General features: G+C 43.2%; 2 non-coding genes across 2 annotated transcripts; both read right to left on the bottom strand.

Annotated features, from left to right (window-relative positions):
* Window positions 1–718: 718 nt before the first annotated feature.
* On the bottom strand, window positions 719–792 carry trnai-uau (transfer RNA isoleucine (anticodon UAU)). The gene has a single exon. It is a non-coding gene; the product is annotated as a tRNA-Ile (tRNA).
* A 787-nt stretch (window positions 793–1579) lies between these two features.
* On the bottom strand, window positions 1580–1651 carry trnaa-cgc (transfer RNA alanine (anticodon CGC)). The gene has a single exon. It is a non-coding gene; the product is annotated as a tRNA-Ala (tRNA).
* Between the last annotated feature and the right edge of the window lie 5074 nt (window positions 1652–6725).

The raw sequence follows: 6725 nt of genomic DNA, 5'->3' as shown, positions 1-6725 counted from the left end.
CCTTTTAAACCTGGGATAATTCTGGTTGCTCTTCTTTGCACTCTTTCTAGAGCAGCAATATCCTTTTTGTAACGAGGAGACCAGAACTGAAAACAATATTCTAGATGAGGTCTTACTAATGCATTGTAGAGTTTTAACATTACTTCCCTTGATTTAAATTCAACATTTTTCATAATAGATCCGAGCATCTTGTTGGCTTCCCCACATTGTCTAGATGAAGACATTTCTTAGTCAACATAAACTCCTAGATCTTTTTCATAGATTCCTTCTTCAATTTCAGTATCTTCTATATGATATTTATAATGCACATTTTTATTGCCTGCATGCAGTACTTTACACTTTTCTCTATTAAATGTCATTTGCCATGTGTCTGAATGCTGTCTAGATCATTTTGAATGAACTTTGCTGCTGCAGCAGTGTTTGCTACTCCTATTTTTGTATCGTCTGCAAATTTAACAAGTTTGCTTACTATACCAGAATCTAAATCATTAATGTAGATTACGAATAGCAGAGGACCTAATACTGATCCCTGTGGTACACCACTGGTTGCCTCGCTCCATTTTGAGGTTTCTCATCTAATTAATACTTTCTGTTTTCTACATGTTAACCGCCCCCTAATCCATGTGCATGTATTTCTGTGAATCCCTACTACGTTAATTTTAGGAATTAATCTTTTTAGAAGAAGGTATACATTTAACTTTGGGAGAAGAAGTAAAAGAGGCACTGCTGGGATTCGAACCAAGGGTTTCCTGTTTATAAGGCAGGTGCTTTAACCAACTAAGCCACAATGCCTCACACTTGCCAGCTGCTCAGTGTGCTAAACTGAAGGGCTACAAAACTGTCCCAGGACACGGTGGCCAGCAAGATTATTTTGTTTTGACAGCTTTCCTCAATTTTTCTGACCGTCTCCCAGTGCTCCATGTGGTGCACTTGTCTTTTGTGTAGTACTTGTACGGCAGGACACTGCGGTTGTGATTTGGAGGCTCACCAGGAGCTGCTTTTACAAAACTTGTAATCTGGATACAAATGATCTGGATTTGTAATCCTATATTTTGTGACCGAGATTACTTTTTAAAATGCTGGACATTTTAATCGCAATTCGTAATATGGATAATTCAGCAGTGACATTTTCTGAACAAACAGATCAAAACGATCCAGATTACAAGTTTTAAAAAACCGGCTCCTGGAGCATATCTCTTTTGCGTCTCCCTCTTGTCCTGTTATTCTGATTGATTTAGCTTCAATGACAACATTAATCATGTGTTGAAGATAAGAAGACTTTTTTTGTAATGGTATGCCTAATAGTTAGATGGATAGAGAGAAGGAGAGAGTTAAAAAAAATTATATTTATTTTTTGAAATCAAAATATAGATAGAGTGAGAAAACATATATAAATATATTTATAATTCTGAATCAAAAGTTAGATAGAGATTAATAAAATAAATAATTACATTTATAAATCAAAAGATAGATAGATTGATTGAATGAATGAAACCAGAAAGGGCTGGGTTTTGGAAGAGTGTTTTTAATAAACAACAAAGTGTGATTTCATGGAAGGACGGGGTAAAGAAATACCACCTGGAGATGCCGGGGATTGAACCCGGGGCCTCATACATGCGAAGCATGCGCTCTACCACTGAACTACATCCCCTGTTGTCATTGAGCACTTGAACTCTTGAAGTCTTGAACTGGATGCGAGCAGCGATCGGGAGCCAGTGGAGTGAGCGGTAGTCTAGACGGGAGAGTACCAGGGCCTGGACCAGGAGCTGGGTGGTGTAGTTGGTGAGGAAGGGTCAGATTCTTCGTATGTTGCTCAGGAAGAATCGGCAAGTGCGTGCCAGAGTGGAGATGTGCTGAGAATTAGAGAGGAGGGGGCCCAGGGATCGGGTGTAGAGGGAGAACAGACGAGGACCGAAGACTGAACCTTGGGGGACTCCTGTTGAGAGAGGGCGAGGTGAGGAGGTTACTCCACGCCAGGTTACCTGGTAAGTGCGATTGGAGAGGTAGGTGGAGAACCAGGCCAGAGCAGTGCCAGAGATTCCCAGGTCAGCGAGAGAGGATAGTAGAATAGAGTGATCGACAGAATCAAAGGCAGCAGAGAGGTCGAGGAGAATTAGGACAGAGGAGATAGAGGCAGCTCGGGCAGTTTAGTGAGTTAGTGACAGACAAAAGGGCGGTTTCAGTGGAGTCAGCAGAGCAGAAGCCAGATTGTTGAGAGTGGTTGGACAGGAAAGCAGAGAGCTGGCGATGTACAGCCCACTCGAGGGTTTTGGAGAGGAAGGGTAGGAGGGAGACAGGATGGTAGCTCTGGAGGGAGGTGGGGTTGAAGGTAGGTTTTTGAGAAGGGGAGTGATAGAGGCCTGTTTGAAGGCAGAGGGAAAGAGTCCAGAAAGGAGAGTGGTGTTGAGAAGGGAGGAGATGAAGGGAAGTAGAGCAGGAGCAGCAGCTTGAAAGAGGTGAGTGGGGAGGAGGTCCAAGGCACGTGTTGTGGGTTTGTGACCCTGGAGCAGGGAGGAGAGGTCAGTCTGAGAGGGGAGAGAAGGTGGAGAAGGAGGGTGAGTTAGTAGGGGATGCAGTGGATGTAGGGGTTGGAGCGAGAGGGGGTGCGGGGGAGGGAGATGTGTTAAAGAGTTTGTAGATATCTGAGATTTTAAAAGAGAAGAAAGAGGCAAAGTCATCAGAGGAGATAGAGGAGGGAGGAGGAGGGGGAGGGTTTAGGAGGGAGGAGAAGGTAGAGAATAGTTTACATGGGTTGTTAGTGGAGGCTTGGATTATAGATTGGAAATAAGAACATTTAGCAGAGGAAAGAGTAGAGGAGAAGGAGGAGAGGAGAGAGCGGTAGAGGTCTAGGGCAGCAGGGAGTTTGGTTCTGCGCTCTACCCTGCTCTCCTGTGCTGTACCCTGCTCCCCTGTGTTGTATCCTGGTCCCCTGTGCTGTACCCTGTGCTATACCCTGCTCCCCTGTGCTGCACTCTGCTCCCCTGTGCTGTACCCTGTGCTGTACCCTGCTCTCCTGTGCTGTACCCTGCTCCCCTGTGCAGTACCATGTTCCCCTGTGCTGTACCCTGCTCCCCTGTGCTGCACCCTGATCTCCTGTGCAGTACCCTGCTCCCTTGTGCTGTACCCTGTGCTATACCCTGCTCCTTTGTGCTGCACTCTCCTCCCCTGTGCTGTACCCTGTTCCCCTGTGCTGTACCCAGCTCCCCTGTGCTGTACCCTGCTCTCCTGTGCTGCATTCTGCTCCCCTGTGCGGCAAGCAGGTCCTTTACTTCATACCTGCAAAAACTTCAATCTTGTTAGCTGGGAAAACCACAAATTAATTAAACTGTTTCTGTCAAAGAGCCAGACATCTCTGCCGCATACCCCTTTCACTCAAAAAAGGTGCTCACACCTCGTACAAGGGAAGATGGGTTTCAGGGTCACTCTGTGACACTGGGTTCGAATCCCTGCAGTGCCTCTTTAATTTCTTCTTCCAAAGGTAAATGCATACCTCCTCCTAAAAAAGTAATAAAAAATCATGTATAAGCATTCATGACTCAAAACTATACCCTTTGAATCATACTACACAGATGGTCTAGAAGTCCATTGTGCCACAGAGCCCTGCACTGTTTTAAGCTACACGGCAAAAGTGAGGTAGACGGAGCCAAGGCCACGGAGGAAAATGTGCCAAAAAACGACGGGGATGGGATTCAAACCTGCGCGTGCAGAGCACAGTGCAATACATCGCCTTTACTTCTCGGTCACCTCGTCCTCCACGCAGCAATCACACATAAAAAAAAAACACATTTCAGTTTTGGTTTTTGTTCCAACTGAGCTCTCAATTACTTAATTGATCTAAGAATTTGCTTAATTTGACTTTTTAAATTGATTAGCTTACAAGTTCCTTATATCATTTTGTATTTAACTTGAAATCTCCAACTCTTTAAAATAAGTAAAAATCTCTGATTAGTTCCATTAATGGTTCAATTAAGTAATTGAGAGCTCAGTTGGAACAAAAACCAGCAGGACACTGAGTCCCCAGGACCAGGGTTGAGAACCACTGTTCTTCCATCAGCCAGCCCTTTCATTCATTCATTCATTCATTCATTCAATCATTCATTCATTCAATCTATCTATGTTTTGTTGCACAGAGTGAGACTAAGATGACAACAGGGGATGTACAGTGCCTATAGTAAGTATTCACTATTCATCCCCCTTGGACGTTTTCACAGTTTGTTGTGTTACAACCTGAAATCTTGATGCATTTAAATGGGATTTACACAACCTACTCAACACTTTCAATGTGGGAAAAATAAAAACCTGAGAAGTCTTCATTAGATAAGTACTCACCCCCTTTGCTATGACACTCCTAAATAAGCTCTGGTGCAACCAATTGCCTTCAGAATTCACACAATAAGTTCAATGGAGTCCATCTGTGTGCAATAAAAATGGTTCACATGATTTTGGATTAAATACACCTGTCCCACAGTTAGATAGTGCATTCAAAGCAAAGATACTACCATGAAGACCAAGACAACTCTGGAATAAAGTTGTGGAAAGGCACAGATCATTGGAGGGGTATAAAACGATTTCAAAGGCATTGAATATCCCTTGGAGCACTGTCAAGTCTACCATTAAGAAGTGGAAGGTATACAGCACCACCCCGAATCTGCTTAGAGCAGGCCGTCCTCCCAAACTGAGCAGCCGGGTAAGAAGGGCATTGGTCAGAGAAGTCACCAAGAGGCCAATGACAACTCTGAAAGACCTACAGCGTTCCATGGCTGAGACGAAAGAAACTGTCCATGTGTCAACAATAGCTCAGGTACTCCACAAATCTGGCCTGTATGGAAAAGTGGCAAGAAGGAAGCCATTTGTGAAAAAAGTCTATGTAATATCCCGCTTGGAATTTGCAAAAATGTATGTGGGAGACTCTGAAAAGATGTGGCAAAAGATTCTGTGGTCCAATGAAACAAAAATTGAACTATTTGGCCTAAATGCAAAGCATTATGTGTGGCACAAACCCATTGCTATAGTGGGCTCCCACCTTCACCCATTGTAGAAGGCAAAATGGATGGAGCTAAATACAGGCAAATCCTTGAGGAAAACCTGCTTCTGTCTGCAAAAGATCTAAGACTGGGATGGAGAGTCACCTTTCAGCAGGACAATGACCCCAAGCACACAGCCAAAGCGACACTGGAGTGGCTTAAAAACAAGAAAGCTAATGTCCTAGAGTGGCCCAGTCAAAGCTGGGATTTGAATCTGATTGAGAATCTGTGACAAGACTTGAAGATTGCTGTCCACCAACAATCCCCATTCAGTTTGACATAGCTTGAGCAATTTTGCCAGGAAGAATGGGCGAATATTGCACGATCCAGATGTGCAAACCTGGTAGAGACTTACCCCAAAACAATCACAGCTGTAATTGCTGCCAAAGGTGATTCTACCAAGTATTGACTCAGTGGGGTGAATACTTATCTAACCTAGACATTTCAGATTTTTTAAAAATTGTTCATTAACTGTTTCATAATAAAAATTATCCTGCCTCTTCAAAGTGTTGTAGGTTGTGTAAATCAAATGTAAAAAAAAATCCAATTTAAATGCATCAAGATTTCAGGTTGTGAAAATGTCCAAGGGGGGTGAATACTTACTGTAGGCACTGTGTGTGTGTGTGTGTGTGTGTGTGTGTGTGTGTGTGTGTGTGTGTATATATATATATATATATATATATATACTGTGTATATATATATAAAACTTATACAGTCACCTCCAAAATTATTGGCACACTTGATAAAGATGAACAAAAAAGACTGTATAAAATAAATAATTCCAGTACTGAGCTATATTGTAATTTTCCAACATGTGGAATATATTTTACTTTATTAATGATTCAATGGAATCAACCAAATTTGCACATTTCTCAAATTATAAATTGATTTCCAAAAAATGAAGTGTCACAATTATTGGCACCCTTGTTTTCAGTACTTGTGCACCCTTCCCCTTGCAAGGATAACAGCACTGAGTCTTTTTCTATAATGTTTAATGAGATTGGTGAACACATTGGGAGGGATCTTAGACCATTCCTCCATACAGAATCTTTCCAGATCCTTGATATCCTTCGGTCTGCGCTTATGGACTGCCCTCTTCAATTGAAACCACAGGTTTTCAATGGGGTTCAAGTCCGGAGACTGAGGTGGCCATTGCAAAATGTTGATTTTGTGGTCAATTAACCATTTCTTTGTGGATTTTGATTTGTGCTTGGGGTCATTGTCTTGCTGGAAGATCCACTTGCGGCCAGAGGTAACCAGATTTTTGGCTAAAATGTCCTGTTACTGGGTAGAGTTCATGATGCCGTTGACCTTAACAAGGGCCCCAAGACCAGTGGAAGCAAAACAGCCCCATAACATCAAAGATCCACCACCATATTTTACAGTAGGTATGAGGTTCTTTTCTGCACACGCATCCTTTCGACGCCAAACCCACCGCTGGTGTGCGTGGCCAAAGAGCTCTATTGTCGTCTCATCTGACCATAGCACCCAGTTCCAATCGAAGTGCCAATGCCGTTTAGCAAACTCCAGGCGCTTACGTTTGTCGGTTGCTCACAATATAGGCTTTTTTCTGCAACTCTCCAAATGTGGCCCTTGGATTTCCCTTTGCCTCCCGAACCATCTGCCTCACTGTCCGTTGGGGCAAGTACACATGCGTCCTCTACCAGGCAAGTTTACCACTGTTCCAGTGGTTTTGAACTT

Source organism: Acipenser ruthenus, chromosome 42 (assembly GCF_902713425.1).
Source record: "Acipenser ruthenus chromosome 42, fAciRut3.2 maternal haplotype, whole genome shotgun sequence".
Lineage (NCBI taxonomy): Eukaryota > Metazoa > Chordata > Actinopteri > Acipenseriformes > Acipenseridae > Acipenser > Acipenser ruthenus.
Note: the sequence above shows the minus strand (reverse complement) of the source record. Positions and strands in the feature narration are given on the sequence as shown.